The sequence below is a fragment of the Amblyomma mixtum genome, chromosome 3 (assembly GCF_055824585.1).
Source record: "Amblyomma mixtum isolate Tamu chromosome 3, ASM5582458v1, whole genome shotgun sequence".
In the NCBI taxonomy this organism is placed as follows: Eukaryota; Metazoa; Arthropoda; class Arachnida; order Ixodida; family Ixodidae; genus Amblyomma; species Amblyomma mixtum.
Window position 1 is genome coordinate 153577298 of NC_143014.1, and position 8886 is coordinate 153586183.

Below are 8886 nucleotides of genomic sequence, written 5' to 3' on the forward strand. Positions count from 1 at the left end.
CATACATGCAACGTCAGAAACGCACGAGGTGGCTTGTTTGCGCAACGTTGTCAATCGCATGGGTGCGAGTCACTCTTTACGAAGAGCCTTTTTGTTAGAAAAAGCAACATGGGCTTACACCTGATGCTACTGAGGCAAGAAGGATTGCAAAGTTTGGAGACGCATGTGTGAGTACGCCCTCCGTACTCCTCTAACGGCCAATGTTTCGGACCAAAACGATGCTAACACGGCCCTAAATTTTACAGCTTTAAGCTACAAACTATGCCTCTCGAAGATTGGAAAACATGACGCGGACTGCGTAAGCGGAGTAAAGAGCTTTTTTGTTCATACTACGAATACCAGACCACTTTATGCGAATATTGCTGAACGGTCCCTAATACTTTGAGGGAAATGCTTAGGGGTTCAGTCATGCCACAACCATAGAAATTCAACTTTCTGCCTGTCAACCCAACTCTTCAGTTTCGTGATAGCGTTCAAACCATGTAACTGCACACGGAGTGTCGGGATCACGCTGTCTTCCAGCCATTTCGCGGCGTGAATCATACTGTTCCTCTGCGGGTAGCCCTAAGTTGGACGGCTGTAGGTGCTCGCCAGAACCCGTACCACCGTCTATTGCATCCAATGGTATCTATAGAACCGTTCTATGCACTCAGCCAGAAACCATGCTAACAGCTCCAAAACACACTGCACAGGCAGGTGCGTCAAAAGCCAACGTAACTATTTTGGTCGGGAATGAACAGAGCTCGTCCAAGGCCTCTACGGGGACAATAAGCAGCTCCGCTGTCTCATGATTAGGGCCCGGAAATTTAGGCGCTAAAGAACCCCGAAATAGGCAGGCATCTAGGCTCTAAAAAATATTGAAATAGGCGCTATAAAGCAAAAATAGGCGCTTTGAATAATACTCTCTATTCATATGTACAAGATTTGTAAATCAAGCACGGAGCGTAGGCAGTCCTCAACTGATCAACTGAAGCAATAAAGCGCATTATCAGGTTTTCGAACTTGAAGCTCCTTCGGTTTTCGCTAAGCATAGCTTTGTATGTACTTTAAAAGGCTTCTTTTGACATCACATTAAGTTAGTGGCGCGATCCTAAAACATGAGAGTTGATAAAGGCTTAGGCCTGCAGGTGATGTGGCCGTATCGTCTCCGCGTAGAAAGTCTCTGATTTGGGAAATTGTTTCTAGGCATCTATTTTTTTCTACCAATTGTTGCATCTTCGTAGAAGCAGTAGATACCTTTCCTTCCAGTCCCTGAAGTGCTGCGGGTACTTCTGCCACTACCTTCAACGATTCATCTATTGCGAGTCCAGCCTTTTCCAACTTTGTCATCTTTTCCGACAATTTTGAGAAGTTTGCACTAATGTATGTCAGGTCTCTTTCCAAACTCGTCTCTTGCTACGCTTCGAGATAAACAGTTCGTTACACTGCGTTCAAGTTACAATTCGAGAAAAACGTTCGGCGAGACCCGCACCCTTTGTGCGTGCATCGGCGCGCGCCTTTCACCGCAATTAGACAGATGTCTCACTATTGAAAAACGGCACCGAGGACCAAAGTGCCGGATTTAGGCATTTATAGGCAGAAAATGCGGTTAAATAGGTAGTATTTACTAAAAATGACAAAAAGGCAGGCAAGTGCGAAAATCCCCCGTTTAGGCATTTATAGGCATGTTTAGGCAAATGCCTAAATTTCCGGGCCCTACTCATGGTAATGTAAACTGCGCATGTTAAACGCCTGCGCACTGTGCAATGTATGTGGTGGGAGTTAGCGACTGTGTCATGCTCTTGCTGTCCGTCCTTTGACCCTGATTAAACTCCTGACTCGTTGGGAAGGGGGGGGGGGGGGCATTTCAGGGTTGATCTACTCAGGATAAAAGCTCTTACCCGGTTTAATTTAGCAGAAAGGCTAAAAGGAGTACTTGAGTTTAGCTAGCCGAATATTGCAGATTGCACGAATGCCACGCCACGAAAAAATTATTAGCCCATTTTGGCCGTAACGAACGCGGCGACCTTCAAATCGCGCAAGACTTTCCACGTGTGAGACAGAGCGCCGCACGCTCACAGTTACGCTGAATGTGTTCGCCGTCCGAGGAGTGAAGCTCCAGCCTTGAGCTTGTTAGAATGTATGGGCGGCCGAAAGACTTGAAAGGCGCGGGTTGTCCGGCGGGCAGGGAGGTCGAGGAGGTGCGAGGTGTGGCCGAGCGTACGAGCGCTTCTCGGAAGGCGTCCGGTGGGGAGGGGGTGCCAATGTCGGGCACCACAAGGAACGCGCCTGCTCAGTTTAGGGTGCCCCGATGCGCGTGCCCTCTGGGGGAATGGGCGCATTGAGGTACCCTACCTCAGTTTGGCACCGACGCCTGCCTTCTCGGGAAGAGAAAACACCCGCCGCCTTCGCGACTGCGAAGTGTTTTGTCCGTTGTTTCTCTACCTGCCCATAGGATGTCCTGCTTGAGTTGCAAGGACCCTGTTCGGACACGGCGGTCTTCCAGGTAGCGTCTTCCAGGAAGAGACAATGAAATCAGATGTGGCTGCTGATGTCCCTGCGTGCCCTCAGGCCATTGAAAAAGTAGCTTTCAATCTTTTTTTTTTTTTTTTACCTGGACGTCCCAAATGCTCCCACGTTCAGTTCCGTGCATCTTGAAAAAAAAAAAAAAATAAGACCCATGTGATGGCTACTTGCGGGGATACAGTGGCGGCAACTGACAAAGGACAGGGTTAATTGGAGAGACATGGGAGAGGCCTTTGCCCCGCAGTGGGTGTAGTCAGGCTGATGATGATGATGATGGCTACTTTACATTGAGTTGATGACTGTTATTTGAGACTAATCGTGTATAACTATCTGAAGTTACGGTGTCGGTCATGCGGATACGAAAAGCAATCATGAGTGCCTTCTTCTGTTGCTCAATTCCGATCGCGGTGGGCGCATTTCGATTGAGGCGACAGTCGTCAGCAAAAGTTTACGGGATGCGGGTCGGCCGAAAAATGAATATAGTCGGATACAACTTAGGTCTGTAGGGAAGTTTCACCCGCATTCGCGACCGCCACACACTGTTCCTCCGCGAAAAGGAAATAGCCTGTTGTTATAACTTCTTGTTTACCAGAACAATAAGTTGATCACAAGAGGAAATCATAATCGCAAAATTTTTTTATGTGGCTGACTTGTTCAGTAGAGCAAAATGAAAATGCTGGTTTTGTGACTGTTGTGATTGGTCAGCCGATTAATAGAGTACCGTGCGGGACGCAGACCAATGTTAACAATGAACAGCTTTTTTTTTAAGTTGCACCCTACTATAATTAAAAAAAAATGGCTGCGGCTTTGCTCAGCTAACCCTGGTTATGCAAGCGAAAGTCACGCTTGCATAACCAGCGTGAAGTCACGCTGTGGCCTATTGCTGCAGTGCCGCGTGTTTGCCACAACGTTGTCTGCGCTAACGCATGCAGCCCACTCTCTCTCTCTCACCACCGCCACGAACCTCAAAGCGCGATTGAGGCGTCCATTGACCGAGGGAGCCAGTTCTGCGCCCTTCCTTTCCTCAAAATCATCGGTGTCTAGAACGCTGTCAACGCCAACGCCAATGAACGCAATGAACGCCGACGGCCTATAGCTTCAGTGCCGCGTTTCTGCCGCAAAACTGTGAATGGCAGCGCATGCAGCGCACCTCTGTGAGGTGTCCACTGTTCCAGGGGCCAGTTATGCGCCTTTCCTTTGCTTTCGAAGCTCCCGCTCTTCATCGGTTTCGGCTGCCCGTTTAGCGTGATGAGAGCAAAACAGAATTTTTTCAAAATAGGTAGCCTAGGTGAGACAGAATCAGTCAACGGCTAGAGGTGGGGAACAGGTGTGTGGTGTCTAGGCAATCCCCCTAAAGGGGGAACAGATTTAAAAAGAGTTAATAATTACATATAGTGACTGACTGCATATAAATAATTATTTCTTTTGATAATTATTTGTTCTTTTGAAATTAACTTTTGGGGGCTCCCCGTAATCTCCCTACACCCAGCTCCCCCACCTAGAACACAATAGATGATTTTTCAAAGTTGGAGGAGGAAGTGGGAAGGTCGCACGATATTACTTCGCCATCTGTCACGTGCCAACTTCATGCAATCTGTCACATCATTCATTCATCCGCGTTATTAATTTTTCATTTTATGCGAAGCATACTACTTTAGCTACCACTTCAGCCCTTCACCGTGGTTATGCGCCTCCAAATCACGTGATACATGACGTCACACCACGTGACACGATGACGTCACGACAGTAGAGAAACGGGGGCCCACCTCGCGCCGTCGCTGTGGTTGTGCGCCTCCAAATCACGTGACACGATGATGCCACACCACGTGACACGATGACGTCACGGCAGTGGAGAAACGGGGGCCCACCTCGCGCCGTCGCTGTGCGCCTCCAAATCACGTGATACATGACGTCACACCACGTGACACGATGACGTCACGACAGTGGAGAAACGAGGGCCCACCTCGCGCCGTCGCTGTGGTTGTGCGCCTCCAAATCACGTGATGCATGACGTCACACCACGTGACACGATGACGTCACGACAGTGGAGAAACGGGGGCCCACCTCGCGCCGTCGCTGTGGTTGTGCGCCTCCAAATTACGCGACACGATGATGCTTCGCATTCTCCAGGCTTAACCAAGTTAAGCCTCAGCCATTTTTTTTTCATCCACCCTTTACTTTCTTCAGCTTATGCTCAGCTGTGTTGCCTGCTGGCATCTACGGCCCCGGCACATTGTTTGTCCCCTCTCTCCAGTGGCAGTCCTAACGGGGGGGGGGGGGCGGTCGCCCCCTAATAAAAGCCTTTGCACATTTTCCCGAACGTCCGTTTTCGGGCTCTCATAGGGCGAGATGTGATTTTTGATGTAGCAATGGAACGCTTTTTTCCTGTGATGCGTCAAGCAGTACACTACTTTGTACGTTCACCGTGTTAGCCGCTGCCTTATTTCACACAATTCTGCGTTCTAAAGGATTATTTATTTATTTATTTTAGTACCTCAAAGACCGCAAACAAGTGGCATTACGTGAGGGTTGGGTTTTACAGGAATACCAACAAAAAACGAACATACTGTACAATGCCAACATAAAGGTTCAGAATACAAATGAAACAGGCAAACGGCTGAGAAAATCAAAATGCAAAACGCTCAAATGCTTTTGAATAGAAAAGAAAAAACAAGACAAGAATAAAAGAGGAAAAAGCGCTGAACGTTGGGTGAGAATTCAATAACAGATTAGAGAACAATAAAAACCACTTAGTAAAACAAAGTGCGATAGGTCAACGTTAGAGGGGAAAGGTACACAGAAACCTAAAATGTGTCCAAAGATTTAAGCTTATCTTTGAATGCAAGTGTGTCTTCTATTATTACAGCGGCATTGGGAAGGCTGGTCCAATCTTTCGCTGTGCGGATGAAGAAAGACTGCCTAAATGTTTGTGTTTTTGGGCAAGGGTATGACACCTGTTGACTGTTCTTCTGACGAGATGAAAACAGGGAGTGTTTTGTGACGTAGGTGCTTAACGGAAATGAATGGTAGAAACGATGAAAAAGGGCTGAACTGGCTAGTTTTCCTACGGTGCTTTAAAGGTGCACTGAAGAGGAATCTGAACTCGTCTTTTTGCTGCGGGAACTCGATCTACACGTTCCGAGCATTCTTAGAAACCTCCACTTATTGCCCTGTGCGGCCGATTTCCCAAATTAAATCGAATTAACGTCCGGCTCCCGCCTTTATTTTTTGAATTCGCCCCGTACGGTGGGCGGAGTCGACCAACGCGTGGAGTGCCTTTCAGCCAGCTCCGTGGAGGCTTTGCTTTCGCTTTATTTTGTTTTTTAGGTTTCCGTGAATAAATAGTTTCATTCGCAGCCGCAAAATAAGCCCGCAGAAATAAAAATACGCACTGACTATTTGCTACTACGGGTTACTACGTATTACTCCGCCGATTGCAGAGCGGGAAGTCTCCACGGAGCTGGCTGAAAGGCACTCCACGCGTTGGTCGACTCCGCCCACCGTACGGGGAGAATTAAAAAAAAAACGGCGGGAGCCGGACTTTTAATTCGATTTAATTAGGGAAATCGGCCACACAGGGCAATAAACCGACGTTTCTAAGAATGCTCGGAACGTGTGGATTGAGTTCCCGCGGCAAAAAGACGAGTTCAGATTCCTCTTCACTGAACCTTTAATAATGGCAAGCTGGATCGGTTCTTCAGATCGGTTGCACTTGTGTAGGATGAATAATCGGCATGAACAAATCTAATGGCGTGATTTTGATAGTTTCTATGCTCTTAGAAAGGTATTCCTCATGTGGGTTCGAAATGACGGATGCATACTGTAATTTTCGGCGCATTAATGTGGTGTAGGCTAGTAATTTTACATGTGCTGGGTCAAGCTTTATTGAGCGTTGATGATACCCAACGGATCGGCTGGATCCTTCAGTGATGTTATTCATGAGCGTTGACCACCTAAGATCCCCACACAGGTGTAATCCAAGATATTTGCATGCTTTAGTAGCATGTAAATGAGAACCGCAGATAAAGTAGCTATGTGGTACTAAGTTGGAGCGTGTACAGAAAAGCGAGACCTTACACTTTATTTAAAGACATTTGTCATTTTTCACACCATTTTCCTACTGCTATAGCAAGTCACGTTGTAAGCTAATACTGTCTTACAACAGTATTAGTTATACAACAGGTTGGCAGTTATACGAGTGCAATTCGCACGTGACTGTCGAGGTATCCTGGTCCTGCCGTGCCCTCACAGTTACTTTTTGCGCTTCATGACTGACACTATCATTCAATTTGAAATATTGTGATATAAATATACCTGTTTTGTTTGTATGTTTTTTGGGGGTTTAATGTCCCAAAGCGACTCAAGCTATTAGGGACGCCGTAGTGAAGGGTTCCGGCAATTTCGACCACCTGGGGTTCCTTAACGTGCACTGACATCGCACAGTACACGGGCCGCTAGAATTTTTCCTCGATCGAAATTGGACCGCTGCGTAAATATATATGAATTATGTAAGTTAATGGTTACGTGATCAATATTTATATATAAATCATGAATAGATATGAATTACACATGAATATTGTTCATGTAACCGTTAGCATTCAAAGCATGAGTTACGGTATAACATCGTATCGTTCGCCATTGATTTTTCAGCAACGAAGTTCACAAAAATTGTTGTACAAATAAAGTGTAAATAAAAATCGTTGTTTCTATTTTTTTTCCCTTTTTTTATGTACGGAAGCCCATTGCCCCCCCTATAACCAATCGCTGGGACCGCCACTGCCTCTCTCCCTCTTTTCTTCTGCCATGTGGACCAACAGAGAGATCAACAGCAAATATTGAGAAGTGAAGGCTGCAAGAGTTCAGTTTTGTTCTAGCTGTTCCGCTCTGCCACTGCCCGTGGCGCCCACGCGAGGTGATGGGTGCGAGACTTCTTAGTTTGCTTAGTTAGATAAGGCAGCGTGATTTAGGTACCGTACTGAAATGAAGCGCACAACGGTATTATGGACCTGAGTAGACATTTATTTTGTCGTGCAAAAGCACTACTTGACACGGTCCCAACCAAGAATCTTGTGTGAAGCCTCGATGTAACTAAAAAAAAAGGGTAAGCTCAGGTTAGTTCGGAGGAGCGTCGCCCCAGCTGTCACCAATGGTAGGGTGAGGTCACCCTCAAGGTTCCTTGCTTTCGTATAGCTTTCAAGCAAGGGGTGCTTTCTCACCCCTTTCTTCGGCCATTATTTTTTTCATGACCTGTCTTGGGCTAAATTCGCACTGCCTTGTTTTTGCGCAATGAAACCCTCTTCTCCCGGCACAGGCACCACCATATATGGTACGATGACGTATAGTCTTCGCTTGCTGCCAGTCCCCGTGGCCTTTATCTTTTTTGTTGCATCGTACCGACTACGCCTTAGGCCGAGCCTTCCTTATCGCGACACCGTTATCGGGTCCGCTACCCACCCTATCGGCCGGAGGTGTGACCGACGTAGTGCCACGTTTGTTACAAAGCGTGCTAGCAAACACTGTTCCGGTGCCGTACGTTGTAACGTCTCCTTTAGTTTGTCCGTCTTTTGTTCCTCTGTAACTGCTGTCGTCTGCCACGGCCTACATCCTCGGGAAGCCGCGACCGATGAGGAGGACCAGAGAAAAAAAAAAGGAAAACGAAACGTTACAAAATGCGCCCTGTGGCTGGTTTTCTCTATACCATTTTCTTTCTCTTCTTGACGAAAAAAAGAAAAGCCTTAGACGCCATTTTCCTTAGTGTATGGTTTATGGGGTTTTAACGTCCCAAAGCGACTCGGGCTATGAAGTACGCCATAGTGGAGGGTCCGGATGACTTCTACCATCTGAGGTTCTTTAATGTGCATTAGCATCGCAAAGTACACGGTACTATAGTATTTCTCCCCCTTCAAAATGCGTCCGCGGCGGCCGAGATGGAGCCCGCATCTTTTGGGGACAGCAGCCGAGCACCATAACAAGTAGCTTTTTTTTTTTTTTATAAGCCACTGCGGTTGCTTGGAAATTCGCGTTGTATTTCACAGCGTATATAAGCCTTGACTCAGTATCTGAACTCGAACTGATTCCGCCTTTCTTCTGTCGCTGCCAGCACCTTTGAAGTGACCCCTTCTTCCCTCTGTCAGTTCAGATTAGGGCTCTGTAGTCTAGAAGTCGTTGGCATGACGACAAGAAAATAAAAGGGGATGTGCGCTAGATCGCGCTGTATACCTGCAGCTGATGCAGCTGAAGCTGAGCATGGTGGCAATTGCCACCACCCCGTTTCAAAGGGGGCGCTCCTATCCATCCATCCATCCATCCATCCATCCATCCACTGATTATATATGGTGTCTGGCAGCGGCCACATGAAGGCTTTGCGGACGTCCGCTGCAT